The sequence below is a fragment of the Sus scrofa genome, chromosome 1, assembly GCF_054392235.1.
Source record: "Sus scrofa isolate SSC_HxYL_T2T_F1_AM1 chromosome 1, Sscrofa_HxYL_maternal_Yorkshire_Landrace_v2.0, whole genome shotgun sequence".
NCBI lineage: Eukaryota > Metazoa > Chordata > Mammalia > Artiodactyla > Suidae > Sus > Sus scrofa.
In genome coordinates, this window is record NC_139383.1 from 31,448,022 (window position 1) to 31,467,003 (window position 18,982).

The 18,982-nt window shown below is 36.9% G+C and overlaps 1 protein-coding gene across 11 annotated transcripts in view; it reads right to left on the bottom strand.

Annotated features, from left to right (window-relative positions):
• Positions 1–18,982, bottom strand: part of LOC146406010 (uncharacterized) — a 265,230-nt gene that overhangs the window by 16,771 nt on the left and 229,477 nt on the right. For 4 of the 11 annotated variants that reach the window (XR_014803471.1, XR_014803469.1, XR_014803456.1 and 1 more), the window contains one exon: positions 16,930–17,015. The exons of the other annotated variants lie outside the window; for them this stretch is intronic. The gene's annotated coding sequence lies outside the window, so the exon portion shown is untranslated. The remainder of the gene's footprint in view (positions 1–16,929; positions 17,016–18,982) is intronic. 11 annotated transcript variants of the gene reach the window in all.

The window sequence follows — 18,982 nt, forward strand, 5'->3', positions numbered from 1 at the left end:
TATATCAATTAAGAGAAGCATGAAAAAATGTTTTGGAGGCCCTCAAAAGGGCTGTTCATTATAATTATATCGGTGGTCAGTATAAAGGGACTTGATTTTTCTGGAGATCTGCTCTAAAACTTTATATGCAAACAAATGTCATTCACATTTTGCATCTCCAAGAAGAACTTTGGTAGAGGGTATTGTTTTCCTGGGTAGGTCATAAATTTACATTTTCATAAGGAGTTCATAGACTTGTTTCTTCTTGATCAGTGACTTGAGTAATTAAAAAACCTGTGTATGAGACCAGCCCTGTTACAAGGTCCAACTTCGGAAAAATATCTCTCATAGATGAACATTTTCCATCAGGGAACAGTTTAGTCACCTGGCTCTTGTGCCTCATATTAATTCATCATTAACTATTTTTGAGATGATTTACAATCACTGCAAGAATTATTATTCAATAATAATTTTTGCTTACTATCCAACAAATACAAATCTATCATAAAATGCTTTCTCAAAAACAGACCTCTGTGTTTTGAAGTTAAAAAGAATATTGAAGCATCTTATTGAGGTTTTGGTGGTTTGAACTGTTTTAAATATTTGAAAGAATGCTATGCAGAGTCTGTATTCGGCTCATGTTATTATAGATATTAACTTAGTTTTGTTAGGCAAATTGATAAACATTACCTTAAGAGAATTGTGGTTTTTTAAATGCATGTTTTAAAGGATTATTTAAATGATTTGTAAAAACTTTAAAATGATTTTAATTTTTTTACTTAAAAAAAAACATTTAGAATATAAGTAGGCACAGAATATTCCTGGGGAATTGAATTCTGGGAATGCGGCAATGAGAAAAGACATACAAAAGTCTGGCCATGTGAAATTTCCATTCCAGGAGGGAAAGGCAAGAGCAGATATTTTATATGGGCATTTTTATATCACAAAAACCATGGTCCTGTAATGAAGCAATGACTATACTTCTTTTTTTCCACAAAGATAAAGAAACATAGAATAGAGGAATTCCTGCAGTGGCTCAGCAACTAGTATCCATGAGGATGCAGGTTCAATCCCTGGCCTTGCTCAGTGGGTTAAGGATCTGGCAGTTGCCATGAGCTGTGGTGTAGGTGGCAGACGTGTCTTGAATTCTGCATTTCTGTGGCTGCGGTGTAGGCCAGCAGCTGCAGCTCGGATTGGACCACTAGCCTGGGAACTTCCGTATGCCACAGGTGTGGCCCTAAAAACAAAACCAAGAACAAACAAACAAAAAAAAACATAGAACAGGCATGATTTTAAGTTATTTAGAATTTTTTCCAGACATTCCAGAGAACTGAGTCAAAAAAATCTTAAGGTCAAAGAGTTTTTTCCTTTCCCATTAAAAATAACAAATTAATAAAAGAAATTGTAGTAACTTCTTGCCTATAAGAGATTCACATCTTCTGGCCTCACAGTTAGTCCTGCCCTGGGCCTTTACTTGCGCTATTGTCTATAGTCTTCATTTAGATTAGCTGTTTTGATTGACTTAACTTGGAATTATGTAAAAATTTTCAAGCAATTTATTATTGATTTCTGTTAAATTATCTAATCATTTTGACCACTCTGTGAGCCAGTTATTGCTTGCTCATGAATTAGTCTGCCTTGGTCAGGACTCATCAATCTGGTAGTCATTGTTAACTGAACTCTGAGGCATCACAATAAGGGTGCTTCTCAACAAATTTTAAGTTATCGATTGCTGTCTATAAGCAGGAGCAAAAGACTGTGGTTGAAGACTTGGGTGACTATTAACAATCCCAAACCTGTGAGAGGTCAATGGTCAAACAAAACTGAGCCCCTTGGTGGAGAGGAACTACGTCTCTGAATCTCTCTTCTACATCTAGAGTTAGTTTGGGACTGTGACTACTCTAGCTGCTGAAAAGAAAAGGCCCCAAGCTATGATGCCACCCACCCCCCTCGACCTCAGAGTTGATCATAGGCCTATATTACAGTCTGAGGTTCCTTTTTTTTAGTTCTAGAATAAGTCATCCAGGACATGTATTCCACCAAGCCCTAGAATAAACTTAACATTTATGCCAACGCCAATTGTTGGGCAAGAATTCTCATTGGCTTTTCTTGATGTGAGGCTCCTACCAGGTGGACAAGGTCTAGTTATTTGTCTCCCCTTTGAAGAACATGCACAATGTGGAGGCCTGTTTTGAAGGTTGTAAATAGTCTAGAGCTATGGAGATCCCCCCAGAACCACGTAAGTCTGCACAATTATCCTCTTGGATGAAAACTCTGGGGTCAGCCAGATATTCCCAGGTCTAAGACATGACCCAAGACTCAGCTTTCTGTTTAGATGTTAATTTAGTGGTTAAGAATTTGGGTGGTCCTGGGTTTATATCAAAGCTCTGACACTACCCAGCTCTGTAAATGCTGGTAAGATATGTGCCTCTCTATGCCCCTTTATCTATAAAATGACAGAAGCTTGTGATACAGATTTATAGGATAATGAATAAAAGAAAGAAGTATCTAGCTCAGTACTCATTAAGAGTTGGCTCTTATTCATTGTGTAGGTGCATTTTTATTCTGTGCCAGCCTTTCAACTCCATAGTGGGTGTTACCTAAAGATATGTATTTCAAATGACTATTCATGGCACATATGTGGGTAATGAAAACAAAAAAATAATTCACAGTAAAATAGAATAGAACAGACCATATCAAAGAGCATCATATAAAATGAGTATACTACATAACACGGTGCCTATACTTTACAATAAAATTCATAGTGTACACTTAAAAATGTATTAAAGGGTTGATCTCATGTTAAATAGTCTCAGTACAATAAAAAGAGAGAAAAATTAATATAATGAAATAAAAAATAAAAATGAATAAATTTAGTTTCTAGGGGGAAAAATAGGCATGAGCATTCTCTCATGAAAACTTGTGTAAGGTTATATATGGGACCTGGGTTAAGCTGTACCATTAAGAAGTGAGACTCACATTAAGAGTGCATCAAACTCCTAAAAGCTGGAAAAACACTGCTCTAAAGTTTACTCTGTGAAATTAATTTTAGTCGGATAGAAATGAACCTCTGTTTTTGGTGAAAAGTTGGAAGGGGAGTCGATCATGCAAAATACCGTGTGGCCCCATCCTTTTCATTTTGGTATTGTTTAATTATACTTGCCAGTGATCGAGTGACTGAAAAAAAATGGAAGAGGTTGTATGTAGGGATTATATTATGTGATTTAGCTTTACATGAGCCAATAGTTTCACAAGATTGGCTCAGGGTCTATGATTTCATCGTGTAAAATTGGGTAGTTTGTGCCAGATGTATCCCTTTCCAGAAGAAGCATTAAGTGAAGTTGTAGCAAGGCTGTATTCTTGAAATAATGCTGCAGATATCAGTAAGAGAATTAAAAAATGAAGAACAAATCAATTCTTCTTCCTCTTCTGCATCTGCGTCCTCACACATTGGTTTCAAATAATATAATAGTACAGCATCTTCAAATGAGCTTCAACTGATTTGTGTGAACTATATCAAGCCGATGAAGGGGATTCCTGGATGAGGTGGTTAAAATCAATTGCATAAACACTCCGGGTAACTAACAAAAACAGTCCAAGAGTATAGGGACCTGATTCTTTCACCTTTCCCAGCTCCAGGGAATTAAAGTTTCACATAACATGGGTTTCCTTCAGTGTTTTCCACTTCAACAGACGTTTTCTTTGTAAGACTCCCACAAGGAGCATACCAATGGGGCTAAAGGAAGGACTTTTTAAAAATCTGTTCTGTTTTTTTCCCAAATATATTAACTTTGGTTTCAGCTCATCTTTCCCACAGAAAAAATGGGAGAAAATGTGCTTGTTTTCATCTGGCCTGGGCTGCGATGTTTTCCTACAGGACAGAGAAAAGTTGAGAGGGCGTGTGTCTGGGTCACAAAGACAGATCTCAGCTGTGCTTTGCAGTGTGCGGGTAGGTGGTCCTTAGTCTTCCTGGCAGAACACAGGCGTCATATAATAAAAATGACTCCAGGGACAAAGTATCTTTGTCAGCCTTCCATCAAAGTCAGTAGCCCCTGCTCTTCTAATACCACCAGGTTGTTCTCTTCAATGTGGTGACCCTCTAGAACACCCCAGACCCTACGGAGTAAAGGATTCCAAAAAGGTCCCTCCTTGGGGGGTGGGGGGGAGTGAAAAAAATTCTTTAAGGCATGTACAGACCACATCAGTGAAACGCATCTGAGCTGCAGAAATACGTGAACGACACGAGAACCACATCAGTGACCTGTCGCTGTGATGGGCAGACTGTTGAAGGAATCACATGCCAGCCACACAAAAAGTGTATAAAACACCAAAACTACACAAGTTAGGCTGTGTCAGGCAACTGATAAGAAGGAGCATAATTCTGCTGATCTTCCTATTCGTAGGAATGAAGCCGTAGCAATCTTGTGGTCAATTAAATGAGACATACCATACTACTTTACAAAAAATCTTTTATGTGGTTTATATATGTAGAGATCTCTGATTATGTAAATTGTGGCCTATAAACTGTTAGTGGTGTGGTGAATATACTTGGCAGCCTTAACTAGTTCCACATGGGACTACCAACTTTATTAGTGTGTTTATATGATAATATGCTTCTTTCACCCTGTTTACTTTGGCTCCATTTCCATGTGTTATTTTTATATATATGGCAAAAAGCAAATAAAATTGGATCCTGAATTCTCAGTTGCTTAGTCACTGAATATATAAACATTCATTAAAAGATGACACAGAGATGAGCTGGACTCTGGAGAAATGGCCCTTCTCCAAAGTTGAGGAGGGTAGACAGATTGAAAGAGGACACAAATGACATTTTAAGGTGCCTATTTCAGGTGGTTTTATATTTCTTATGGATGCTTCTATAGCCTAATTGAAAGAAGCATACAAGCAGAGTTGAAGTTTCTGTGTTAAACTCCAAGAGCATAAAATAGTATCTGCTATCTTCAAGATTGGGGTAACTATAGCATAGTTATTGGACATCATTACTAGTTCCTGTTATCTTCACCATCACATTTTTACTTGCACAATACATTGTGATTTTAATCATTTTACGACTAAACCTTGTCATAACAATTATTCACATTTAAGTACCACCTAGAAGCCTTAAACACTACTACCTACATTTGCGCCAGTTTCTTAAATGGCAATTTAGTTCTACATTTCATGGCAGGAATAAAATGAAGTTAATGAAGAATAGGTGATGAGGTCAAGCCTTGGCAACCTGATTATTTTTCTTTTCCACAGAAAGCAGCCTTGCCCCAGCCATTCCTCTCATAAATGTAGGTTCTTCACCACAGAGTGGATTGGACAGGGAGTTACAAGAGGGTCCCATCACCAAGGCTGAGCACACTGCTGAAATCCTAGGACTTGGGAGACAGAGGATTCTAAATAAGAACATTTTCAGTTGATTTCATTGGCTATCAGCAATCTTATGAGTCAGAGATATTGAACCAAAAACAGAGGGGCAGGATATGCCTGCATGATTTACAACTGAAGAACCACCTTTAAAGAGCAGGCAAAGAAGCAACTATTACATGAATCTCTGAGAATCTTAATATTTAGAGCTAAGACGGAGTTTTGCTCTGCCTCCACATAATATGTGACTGTCATTTTTACTGTTTGGTGTTTTGTTCAGTTTCTCAAAGGTGACAGTGATAAGCTTCTCTTAAAGAGGATTGCGTGATTTGAGAGATCTCATCAATAGGAAGTTTATCCTACTGTGGTTCTTATGTTTTTCACCAGACATATTTGAGGTCTTGATGTAGTCCAACTATTTCTGTGTGGACCACATGAATTTTATGGGAGTCATTCCATTTATTTTTATTTAGGGAGGAACCTGTCAGGAATTTCTTTTACCGCAGAGCAGACACTTTGTGATTACTATTTGTTCTTTGTAGAATGGTGATGGAGTTTTTGATGTGTTAGAAGTCCAACAGAGCTGGGAATTTAAAGGCCACAGAAGAGAACGGAAAGGTTTATATGGAAGAGAAAACAATTTCTAGCTTGGCAGTGGACAAAGTGAAAAATGAAAATTATGAGTTGGGTCTCATGGTTCATGGCTATTTACACAGATATTTCAATTATTTTAACTCTATTGGTTGGCAAATTTGGTAAAATAATAAGTCAATTGACTGAAAAATTATTTATACTGGTGGTTTAATCCCTCAGAGATGAAACAGTCATTTGGTTGAGATTTTTTTTCTCACTTTTATATCATTTGTTTTGACATTTTAGAGATAAGAATTAATCTAGAGTGGTTAGAGAAAGTCAAGCCTAAATGGAAAACATCCAAATTGTATTTTGATTAGCTATTTCCAGTTATGCATTAGAGATTCTCGACTAAACAAGTCATCTGCTGGACTCCTTAAATACCAAGGACAAATTGGTAACAGGGTATCCAAGATTGTGTGAAGTTTCTGATTATTTTGAAAAGTGGGAAAGAATTGCAGAAAGAAAATGTAAACATTAACTATTGCATTACATTCAGTGTAAATGTTAACTAGACTTACAGGTCCCTAAGAGCCATACTCGTCAAAAAGGCACAGGGGAAGTGATGTGAATTTTTAACATGGCCTAAATGAATTAATCCTTGGTTTGTAAGGTGTGTGCTCTATTTCTGTGTATGGATAATATTTTTTATCTTTCAGGGTCCTCTGACCCCTGATATTTTCAATTCCACGTTCTGGGTTTGGTCCTGGGAAGTGTTAACAGAGTTATCATTTCTATAGAATATCAAGAACTTTAAAGCAGATTTTGGCAGCTGCATTTCAGCCCATGAAAGGCGCTAAAACAAGACAGTGGTCAACTACAGAAATATATGAGCCTTTCCCTCTTTTTATGCTTTACTGCTGAGGAGGAAACTGCTTCATGTGATAATCTTTTTTTTTTAAAAATATATTCTTTGATCAGCTTATTTGAGCTCAGTAAGAATATCTTGAGTGGCTTGACAATAAGGAGCAAGGGAAATCAGTGCTGTTCTCAAGCATATGAAGCATCTGGCTTGTCCATGGACTTATCCTTACTTGTGACTGAAGGGTCTGCTGGCTGCCAGTTTGATATTGAGTTCAGGAAGCCATTAAAGATATTATATGGTCAAGACATAATTAAAACTCAACCTTGGGAAAGGATCGATGCTGTTCTTTGGCATGAGAAACCAATTAAAACTTTATTTTTAAAATCAATTTTATGCCTTAAGCAAGTTATCTGTTGGCACTACAAAAATATTTCCTTATGGCCAAGGATTGACTGGAGTGGGGAGACATGATCAGTAGAGCAAAGGCAAGAACAAGAATATATACCAAATTCTTTGATATAACTATACTCCAATAATTATGCACCTGATTCCCTTAACGAGCTCTTTCCCTTTTCTTTTCCTTCATCGCACTTTAGCCTTTTTCCTCAATATTTCTCTTGCTATTGAAAATATTACTTCGGTGTTACTGCCTTTTTTTTCACTGAAAGAAGAAACCAAACAACTCTTTCTTAAAGCAGTTATCTTGAATCATTTTGTTCCAGGTTGGGTTTTTTTTTTTTTTTTCTTTTTTTTTTTCTCCTTGCAGGAAGTCAAGATACTGTATTTGATCAAGAGAAACACATATGGGGGAAAAACTGACCATTCTTGGCTGTTGGTATTTGTGAATACTTCTCATTTTTTTCTGTGTCATTTAGAGAGCAAATAAAATCTTTTGGGAAGTAGTATATCTCCGTTCATTGTATCTAGTTGTTTGGGATACAGAATTTATAAAGCATTCTGCCTCCTCTTCTATGTGGTCTAGAAGTTTAAGTATCAGGGTCTCATTGAGAAATAAGTTAAACGTCAAATGAACACATAAAAACATTGACAGATAGTATGTGCTCTGCCCCCAGCTATGTGAATCTAAACAATTTAAATTTCCCAGGCCTTGGCTTTAAATTAAGGACTTTTAATTATATGTCTAAATCCTGCCGAATTCTAATGTATATAATTATGAATATGGAGGGATGGAATGGTGGAAGAAAAGGCTTCAATTTATTATGCAGTATTCCTGTAATCTATTCTTTTCTAACTTGTGACATGTGACGACTCAACCGTACCTCAATTTTTCACCTTAGGAAAACCTAGAATAATAATATTGACTTCAGAGGGGTTTTCCTTCCTGTATATACTCTTAGATAATGTTCAAATAATATAACATGCAATAGACAATCAAGACCTTAAGGGAAAATACAGAAGTAAACTATGATATAAAAACAATGTTTATTACATTTTACCGTATATCAGAAAAAATGCATTGTCACATTGGTCCAGTTCTTATACTGTGATTTTCTTTAATAGGAACTGCTTGGTAAGGAATGTTGTAGGAAAACTTGATCTCTAAGTGGGATGTCAGTGAATTGGAATTTCATTTTCTAAAGAATGCCCCCAGAGAAAGCAATGTGTGGGGGCTGCTGTGTGTGGCAGAAGCTGTAATACCATTGGTCCCTGAGTGCCCTCTCAGACTCAAAATGACAGAAGGGCACTGAGGTCTTACAAGAAATTAAGAACAACTGCTGATGGGTCGAGGAGACTTATCAAAGCTCCTGTCTGAGATACCAAGGTTGAGCACTTGCGAAGACCTTTGGCCTTTTTCTTGATGAGTCTTCAGTCAGGCTCAGATGCTTGGGGAAACACAGTCCACATTTCAGAGGACTCTAGGTACCAGCCAAGTGACATAATCAGGAGGGTCATCCTATTGTGTATGTATGTGTGTTTCACCTTCTCTGATTTCTTATTCACTTCATAAAAATCCCTGCCCATTACATCTTTTGGGTCATTTGGCCCAATTCACTGCCTTACATGACATCTGCATCTTGTAAAATTTTCCTAGCTGTATATTTTCAGTTTAAACGTATTTGTGACAGTTTTACTGTCACAAAATGAACTTGTTTGTGCTAGCATTTGCCACTTCACAGATGTCTTATTTATAGGATACAAGAGGGCATTTTTCATTTAAGGTACACAGATCATGAACCTCCACAGTCTTAAAATTCTTCTTATCCATAAAACCTATGAGAATAGCACTAATGCAAGATTAATCCACCTCTGATTGGTCAAAATCCAGAACAGTGGAGTTCAGTAAATATTTAGAAAAAAAATTCACACCGTCCAGATCTATTTCTCAATCATCTATGTATTTTACTAACTTAGGTGGTTAAGTGGCTTGTGCAATGCATGTTACCCTTATACTTTGCTGAGATATATTTACATGATTGCTTTAATTGGAAGCTGATTATCAAATAGTGTAACTGGTAAGGGGCTTCTTCTCAGTGGAGCAAGAGATCAATATTATCTGCTTAATAAATGCATCTATTGATTCAGTTGGTTATGCTTGTTTATTGCCTACTGCTTTATCAGGCATTTTTGGTTCTAAGGGTAAGAATAATTCAGACACAATCCTTGCTCTCCTTAACCTCAGAGAAGAATAAATAGATAATTACAATACAATATGAAAACAGATGTTATGAAACAGTACCTAGAAGAGATGTCAAACTCAGACTATAGCGTCAGAAGAAGCTTCCCCAAGACATGAAATCCATATTGAGATCTGGAAGGCAAGTAGATGGAAACTGAGAGCTTTGGTTATCTACTGCTGTGTAAAAACAATCCCAAGACTTAGTTGCATAGAACAACCATTTTATTATATGTTGTAACTTTATGAGTTAAGAATTTGGACAGGGCTTGACTTGGGGATTCCAAGCGCTGTCAACTGGAGCACTCATTTCCATAGTTGCTCAAGGTTCATAGAGAGTGAGTGCTCCAAGAAACTAGGATAAAGTCAGTAAGACCTTCTCCGATCTAGGCTCAGACATCACACAGCATTATTTATTCAGCATTCTATTGTTTCCAAAATAATCACAGGGAAACCCAGATCCAATGATGTGCATTAAGGAGGTAAGGTCCTCTGTGGAGCGGACGGTGGGGAAAAGGAGGGAAACTGACCTTCAAGCAAGGAGAACATGGTTTTTGAGAATAAGAGTGCTTAGTTGGTTTACATCCATATGACGTTTGCCTCCTTTTCTCTTTACCTAATATGAATTCTACTTGTCCTTTGAGAGTTACAATTTGTAAGGTTTTTCTGAATATACCTAGCCACCTTTCTCCTAAGAATCCTGCACAGCTTTCTCAGAGGGAGGAAGAAACCATGGAAGTCATTAGCCATAATGTGCTGACATTTGCCTCTTGTCCTAGTGGCTCAGGAATCTTTAACTATTTAACCCAATATTTCAAGCCAAGCTTAACCCATGGAACAAACGCTTCCTTTTGTAACATGAAAGGACTGTACTGTCTGGATATGACACGCTTGTCAATGTAATGAGCTAATATTAACTGGTCTCTGTCATCATTCTATGCCATGTTACTTTTTTGTATCATACGACATCCTTTCTTAATTGGAGGCAAGCCTCTAATCTTATCCATTTATTCTCCTGATTAGTCTCCTGTTTACTCCTGATAATCAGAGCCAAGAAATAACTGGCCAAAGATCTGAGGAGGCTGAGAGGAAGACGTTCCAAATGCCACAATTTTTAAAAGCAAGTCAAACCTAACCTGGAATAACTCATCTGAGATCTCCTATTTGTATTGCTAACGAAAGTGAAGGCAGGATGTTGCCTTCATTTTGAATGTACTGAATTTTAAACTTAAGTATAAAAATCCCCTTTGCCATAGATTTTAGGGCCTTTAGGTAATCAATGTCTAGGATACAAAATAAAACTATATCCAGTTTTGACTGGTGTGTAAATGGCCTAATCAAAACCAAAGACAATTTTTTTTTTCTCTGCCTGTTCTGGGTAGACTTCTGCTCTGAGTTGCTTGCACATTAAGTCCACAGTTCACATAAGAAATAATTTCTGGAATTCCCATTGTGGTGCAGTGGGAATGAATCTGACTAATATCCATGAGGATGCAGGTTTGATCCCCGGCCTTGATCAGTGGGTGGGGGATCCTGCGTTGCTGTGGCTGTGGTGTAGGCCTGCAACTGTAGCTCCGCTTTGACCCCTAGCCTGGGAATGTCCACATGCCACACGCACAGCCCTGAGGAGCAAAAGAAAGAAAAAAGAAAGAATTTCTCACCAGATAGGACAAGCAGTTGTCTTTTGAGAATTCTTTAAAGGTTTAAACAGAATATAGAGTTTTGAGCTCTAGAAGCTATCTTACTTTCCTGTATTTCAAGTACTCAATACAGTATTCTTCTGAAACTATGCTTCTAAACATCAATTTCTTTTCATTTATGAAAAAAAAAAGTGCTTGTGGAGTTCCTGATATGGTGCAATGGGATTAGTGGGATATAGGTTCAATCCTTGGCTCAGCACAGTAGGTTAAGGATCCAGTGTTTCCATGGCTGCAGCATAGGTCGCAACTGTGGCTTGGATCTGACCCCTGGCCCTGGAACTACATATGCTGTGGGGTGGCCAAAAAAAAAAAAAAAAAAAAAAAAAAAAAGTGCTTGCAATTCCTTCCTAAGGAGGGCATCCTATTTGTCAGAAGGCCTGTGGTGTCAGTCTAAGGAGCCAGAGAAGAGAGCGGCCACTGTAGGTTTCCCAGTGGTGGAGAAACAGAAGAATTTCTTTGGAACCCAGCTATCTAATGTTCAAGTTGAAGTATCTTCAGCAACATTTACTACCCCCAGGGTTGAATGGGTAATGTTTTGGAATTAAGAATGGACCTGGGTTTCAGGTCTAGATAGCCATACTGCAGACCAGAGATGTATTTCATGAATGCAGAAGCCCAGACCTGAAGATGGCTTTGAGAATGTGAGCCCTCTGGGCATTTGCATGAATCTCGGGGAAAGACTTTGAACTTTTAAAGACATAAATCTATGTACAAAAAAGCAGATTACTAAGGTCTTAATGGGGTGGGAGATTCATTTGACACCTGTGTTAGATGAAAATGGGGGTAATAATACAAACTTTATGAGATCTTTGGTAAATTCTGAGATTGTCAAAAATGAAAGGTGGTGTTATTTTTACAATACAGTTTCAATAAATGTGTGAGTTTTATTTTTATCCCTAATCTCTTATCTCTAATGGGTTTACAAAAAGGAAAGGAAGAGAAAATTAAGTCATTATAAAGTAAAGCACACTTTTACAAAGAAAATAAAGAGACCCCATTAGGAATGAGTCTCTTTATTTGACAAGTAATATTTTAAATTTAATTCGATACAATATTATTTCTGTTAGTTAAGAATAGCCCCCTAATGTCATCAGCCTTTAGTGCATATTAATGAATATTATTTTATATGTAGATATCAAAATTAAATGACTAATATGAAAATAAAACAAAAACTTTTAGTATAATTCTCTGTAACAATGTGGGCAAGGTAACTGGAAAAACTATGAAATTACATTTTATAGGAAAAAAATCCTTCTTTTTTTGGTAACAGAGAAACAGCTTCATGGAATTTTGGATAATATAGTGAAGCCATAATTTTAAAGTATCTGTTTTAAGGTTATGCCTCTTTTATCCGATTATTGTCAAGTTTGATACTCATGATTGGAAAGTAACAGTAGTATCTTGGTTAGAGTCATTTTTCACATAATTAAGAAAATAAAATGCCCATTATATTTTTTACCATTAGATCCTTAGACTTTATTTCTCTTACAGCTCAAAGTGTCTACCCTTTTACCAATCTCTCCCTATTTCCCTCATCCTCCTAAAAGCCACCTTTTTATTCTTTGTTTCTGTTCATTAAACTGTTTTTTTTTTCCTTTTAGATTAATGCATAGTTGATTTACAATGTTGTACTCATTTCTGCTGTACAGCAAAGTGACTCAGTTACACATATCCGTACATTCTTTTTTCACATTCTTTTCCATCATTCCCTATCCCAGGAGACTGGATGTGGTTGTACAGTAAGTCCTTGTTTATCCATTCCATTCCATGTGTAATGGTTTGCATCTTCTAACCCCAAATTCCCCGTCCATCCCTTCTCCACCCCCCCCCACCACCCCTTGGCAACAGCAAGTCTGTTCTTTATGTCTGTGAGTCTGTTTCTGTTTTGGAAGTAGGTTCACTTGTGCCACATTTGTAGAAACATGGATGCAACTAAAGATTATCATACTGAGGTGAAGTAAGTCAGAAAGAGAAAGGTAAATACCATAAGATATCACTTATATGTGGAATCAAAAATATGGCACACATGAGCCCATATTTTTATTTTAAAATCAAAATATGAGCACAATACACTGACCACTAGATGGAGACAAACCCACCTAGCTTCACCCATGTTAGTTTTCTTAGTAGAAACCTGCAACAAAGGAGTTAGGCTAATACAGATCTGGATGTTCAGAATCATAACAAATGTGTATTAGAAGGTTTCACTTATCTTCAGCATCACAGGTCTCAGGATCTGTTTAATCTGAGGAATGTGGCATGTGTTTATCCCCAAAATCTTCTATTATGACTGAGGATAATTTCCAAACCAAATAATTATGACATTATAAATGTAGGTTCTTTTTTCTTTTTTAACTTATTGATATCTTCAGAATTTACAATTTTGGTTTTTGTTTGAGGTTTTATAAAATTGTTTTTCAATGAAACATCAGAAAGAGTTGATCTATCACTATTATTAAGAGGACATTTGTTGTTCAAATATTAGGAAAACTACTTGCTTTGACATACATAAAAAGCCACTATTTAGGAAAAACTGGCAAAAAGCCATACTCAGGTCCACAAGTGATATTTTATCACATAACTGAAGTAGATTTAATATGGCCCCGATTCTAGGCACTAAGAATCAGTATTTGTGCCTTCTATCTAGTGTCCTCAAATTTGCTGACATGGTTTTATAAAACTACAGCTCCTCTCATACATTTTAAAGAAGATGTCTACATTTTTACATTTTTTTAAGAGTGAGATTTCTAGTTTATTGTAAAAAAATGACATAAAATAAACATTTGGGGGTACTATTATCACTCTTTTTTTTTTTGTATTTTTAGGGTCATACCCATGGCATATAGAGGTTCCCAGGCTAGGGATCCAATTGGAGCTGTAGCTGCCAGCCTACACCTCAGCCGCAACAACTTGGGATCCGAGCTGCGTCTGCAACCTACACCACAGCTCACTGCAATGCCGGATCCTTAAACCACAGAGCAGGGCCAGAGATCAAAGCCGTGTCCTCATGGACGCCAGTCAGGTTCGTTAACCACTGAGCCATGACAGGAACTCCTATCACTCTTTTTGATATTCCAGTGGAATCTAAGGTTATAGCCATAGAATCCTTACCATTATCCATTTAAAATAATCAAGATCTTTATTTTAATGTTCCTTTTTTTCTCATTAAATTTGTTTTACCCTCACAGAATATTGTTCTAATATAGTGGGTGTTTAAAACATCCTACTCTATTCTCTATATTCTTCTGGCACAAAAATATATTATCTCTGCCATTATATTTTATATGAGTTTGTTATTTGGCTTTCATCCAAACTCTACCTTCTAGAACACTAACTCCATATGGACAGAATTTCCTTTTCTGTTTTGTTACTGCTAAATTCCTTGTGCTTGAGACTGGGCCTAACACAAAGTGATGCTGGCCAAATATTTTTTGAATGGATGAAAGTGAAATTTAAATTTTTCAAATTTTTTATGCCCTTACGGCTCTATGTTTTAAATGCTCTGTTCTAGGTTGAGTTATCATGACATTTATTACTAACAGACAATTTTTTAAAACAATATAGAGTATATTAAAATTTTGTGGAGGTCCCATTATGGCTCAGCGGAAACAAACCTGACTAGCATTCATGAGGACACAGGTTCGATCCCTGACCTTGCTCAGTGGGTTAAGGATCAGGTGTTGCAGTGAGTTGTGGTGTAGGTCACAGACATGGCTCAGATCTGACATTGCTGTGGCTGTGGCATTGGCCAGCGGCTACAGCTCTGATTCGACGCCTAGCTTGGGAACCTTCATAGGCCATGCGTGCAGCCTTAAAAATACAAAAAAAAACAAAAAAACAAAAAACAAACAAACAAAAAAAACTGTTGGTAATTATTAAGACAAAAAGTAGTGTTAGAAATGAAGTGCTCAATGAGATGAATGGGCATTCCTTATTTTCATTGTCACATATCCCTGGGGAAATATTACTTAGTGCAGAAATGAGAGTTCAGCATCAATTCTATTTCATTTTTTAATTTTCTAAAGAAAACTTAATCACATAGATAAAAATGTGAAGGTGACTTTTATAGCACTAGCACACAGTTCTTTGAACTACTCTTGACTTAGTGCCAAATACCACATAGTTACTGTCATTGAAAGAACTCTAACGATTCATCAAGAACTTAATAGATTAAGGTCTTCAGTTTTGATGAAAATTGAGTATTAAAATTATCTGACTGGAATATGAAGTTAACCAAAGACACCATTGTTTCAAAATATCCTCGTGTTTGCCATCCTTGACGTATCTACCCCCCTCTCCCAGATGTGCCTTTCTTTCATAAAGGAAAAGTGGGCAGTCGCAAAAGGAGAGGGGAGGACAGAAGAGAGAGTGGGGTTCCCACTCCTAATATGAAGCTCTCCTGGGTCCTCAGGCTGATCATTCCGAGGAAAGAGTACAGATAGAACTAAAGACCAGAAATGTACTGTCTTAAAACTGTGTCTTAAGTTGTTTGCATATACCAGTTTTTCTCTGTTCTAAGCATCTCTGTTCTAGGCTACCATTTAATTCTGCTGTGGCAGCCTGACTCCCACTCCTCTGAGCCAATAGAGCCGCCAAAGCAGAACAATGCCTTACCTGACAATACGATCATTACCTTTTAACATGGGGACTCATTTCAAGACCCTTAGTGGAAGCCTGGAACCATCAATAGTAATGACCCTGTATACACTTCTTTTTTTCCTATTTTTATGACAAAGTTTAATGTATACATTTATAAATTAGGCACAGTAAAAGGTTAGCAATAATAAATGATAATAATTGAGAACAATTCTAACAATATACTGTAATAAAAGTTATGGGAATGTGGTTTCTCTGTCTCAAAGTATCTTGTACAAATTTAATGTCTTTTCAGTCTTAACTAAGCTCTTACTATGCACAGTGGCAGTAACTTTTGCAGTTTAAGGTGTAACAGAAAAACTAGAGTGAATTTCTTTTTCCTTCTTTACAAATTCACAGATAGGAGATTTATTCTTATGGTAGATCTTAGCAACCTCAGCATATGAGTTTTTTACTTTCCTTATTAAGTCAAGAACTTTCACCTTTTCCCTTAAAAGAGGCACTTTATGTCTTCTCTCCGGCATATCCAAATTGCCAGCATCATATTCTTCACACTGGTACCATTATTGAGTAAAATAAGGGATGACTTGAACACAGCACTATAATATCGAGATGGTGGAGCTGAAAACCCAGGCAGCTACCAGTTGACTAATGGGTGGGATATGCTGGACAAAGGGATGATTCATGTTCTGGGGAGGATGGAGTGGGGTGGCACAGATTTCATCAAGCAACTCAGAATGGTGTACAATTTGAAAGCTATGAATTGTTTATGTCTAAAATTTTCCATTTATCATTTTGGGGCCATGGGTTACCCAAAGAACAAGCAAGTTGATCTATGGGTAACTGAAAAGACAGAAAGCAAAACCACAGATAAGAGGGGATTTCTGTAGTGGAGATGGCACCAGTCTGAACAATCCCACAATAATGATATGCAAACACTTCCTGTTTGGCTAATAAATGAACCATTACACCAGATATTAAGTGATGATGCACTTATCTGACAGTACCATCTTCCCACCTGGTGAGCATGGCTGGTCATAGGCCATGTCAAGGACAGCTGTGTTTTCCAACAGATATTTTAGTCATTTGAGTCAGATTAGGATATATAATTATTACGAGAACTATAGTTTACTGAAAAATCCCCATGATTTTGCAATTAAGTATATTGCTTGTAGTCTTCATGGCAATCTAACCTAATAAGAGCTTACTCAAGATCAAGAAAATGGTAGAGTCAAGGTTCAACCCAAGCAGTCTGAGTCCAAGGCCCACACTCTTGATCACTGTCATATGGCAGCTATAAAAGACAAAATTTTAATTCATGACTGTGCAAGTCAAACAGAAAACTCTCATGGACTAGAAGCTATGGCAAGTAACTGAAAGATGAAAAACAGAAGCAGAACATTAGGCAGATAATGGAGGGAGAAGCTGGGGCGAGGGTGTTAATGGAGAAGAGACAGAAAGGGTAACCTTCAGGGTAATTAACTGGGTACAGTAACGAGATCATCTAGGAGGTCAAACTCCTGGTACATGACATCTTGGCTCCTCAGGCTATATCTGCATTGTAGAGGCATCAGTGTGTGGGAACTTGGGTTTGATAAATGAGACAGAACTCCAAGTGGTTGGCAAGACCTAGAAGTATGTGTCCTCACACCCAGGAGATTAGCTGCTGATGTGCTCAGTCCTTCCAGATCATCTCTTCAAATAGACTCCTGCACAAATCCCAGCAGCTCATCACAACCCCTAAATCTTCTCTGAGCTGTGAAAACCCATACACCAGGCAATATGATGAGAAATTGCAGCTACAAAATTGAAAGCACAATCAAAAATCATCAAAAGTTTAAAACTACAATGAAATGGAGCCCCAAATCTTGAGTAGCCAAATAAATTATATCTGAAACTCAGAATGGTACAAGTAAACACATAATCTATTTATAAAGTAAGCAAACATATCATTAAAATTAAAAATCTGATCACAGAAATTAAAATTCAAAAGAGTCAGTGCTTGTAGATGAAACAAAACTGGTTGTGTGTTAGTTGTTAAAGATAATTTAATGATACATACATGGATTTCATTGTAATTGTTTTTTTCTATTTTAATATATGTTTGAAATTTTTCATGATAAGAGACTAACAATCATATCTTAAAAGAGCTAAATAAAAGAATCAACATGAAGAAAGACCACATCCAAAGATTCTTACAGAATATAACATAAAAGATACAGAAACTGAAAATATGAAAGAGGAATTAAATGACATGAAAGAGAGATCTAGAAGTTGTGGCATCCTCTTATAGAAGTAACAGAAGAGTGATAGGTCACAAATGCAAATATGAAATAAATGTGAACTGTAGGTTGAAGGAAATACCAAGTTAGATGTTTGCCTGCCTTGTGTAGACATCAGGCGTGAAATTTCTGACTACCTGAGGCAAGTGGCAGAGGCAAAATTCAAAGGTGGATCAAAGTTCAAAAGTATTCATCCCATTGCACTACACAAAAAGCTAGGTTTGTGTTTGTATTTTCTTCCTTGTAAGGCTAAGAATTTATTCTGAAACATTGGTCTCCATGTTGAGGAAATTACCATAAAAGCCTATTAGTAAAAGAGAATAAAATAATTTGAAGTTCAAGAACATGAAACACTAAAATTTCTATGAAAAGCAAAAAAAAAAAAAAAAAAGTTGGCCAGATTTAAATTCTTTATATGTTTTTAATGTTTTAAAGTGAGTTTTAAAGTTAAAATACATGCTGTTTCTGGCATTTTTAACACATATATCTTCTTCACATCCCAGTTTTTCTGGTTATGCATATTCTTTTTTCAGTTATGCATATCCTTCTATCTTTCTGTAGGTCTCTTTCACATAGATATAACCCAAAGAATTATATTCAAATATATTATTTTCTTTCTCTTTCTCTCTCTCTCTCTTTCTTTCTTTCTTTCCTCTTTCTTTCTCTTTTTCCCTTCCTTTCCCTTCCCTTCCCTTCCCTTTCCTTTCCTTCTTTTTTTTGCTTTTTAGGGCTGCACTGCGGCATATGAAGTTTCCCAATCAGAAGTACAGCTGCCGGCCTACACAACAGCCACAGCAATGCGGGATCTCCAGCCACGTCTTCGACCTACACCACAGCTCATTGCAACCCGGGATCCTTAACCCACTGAGTGAGGCCAGGGATAAAGCCTGCAACCTCATGGTTCCTAGTCAGATTTGTTTCCATTGTGCCACGACGAGAATTACCAAATATATTATTTTCTGAAATGAGTTTTATTTCC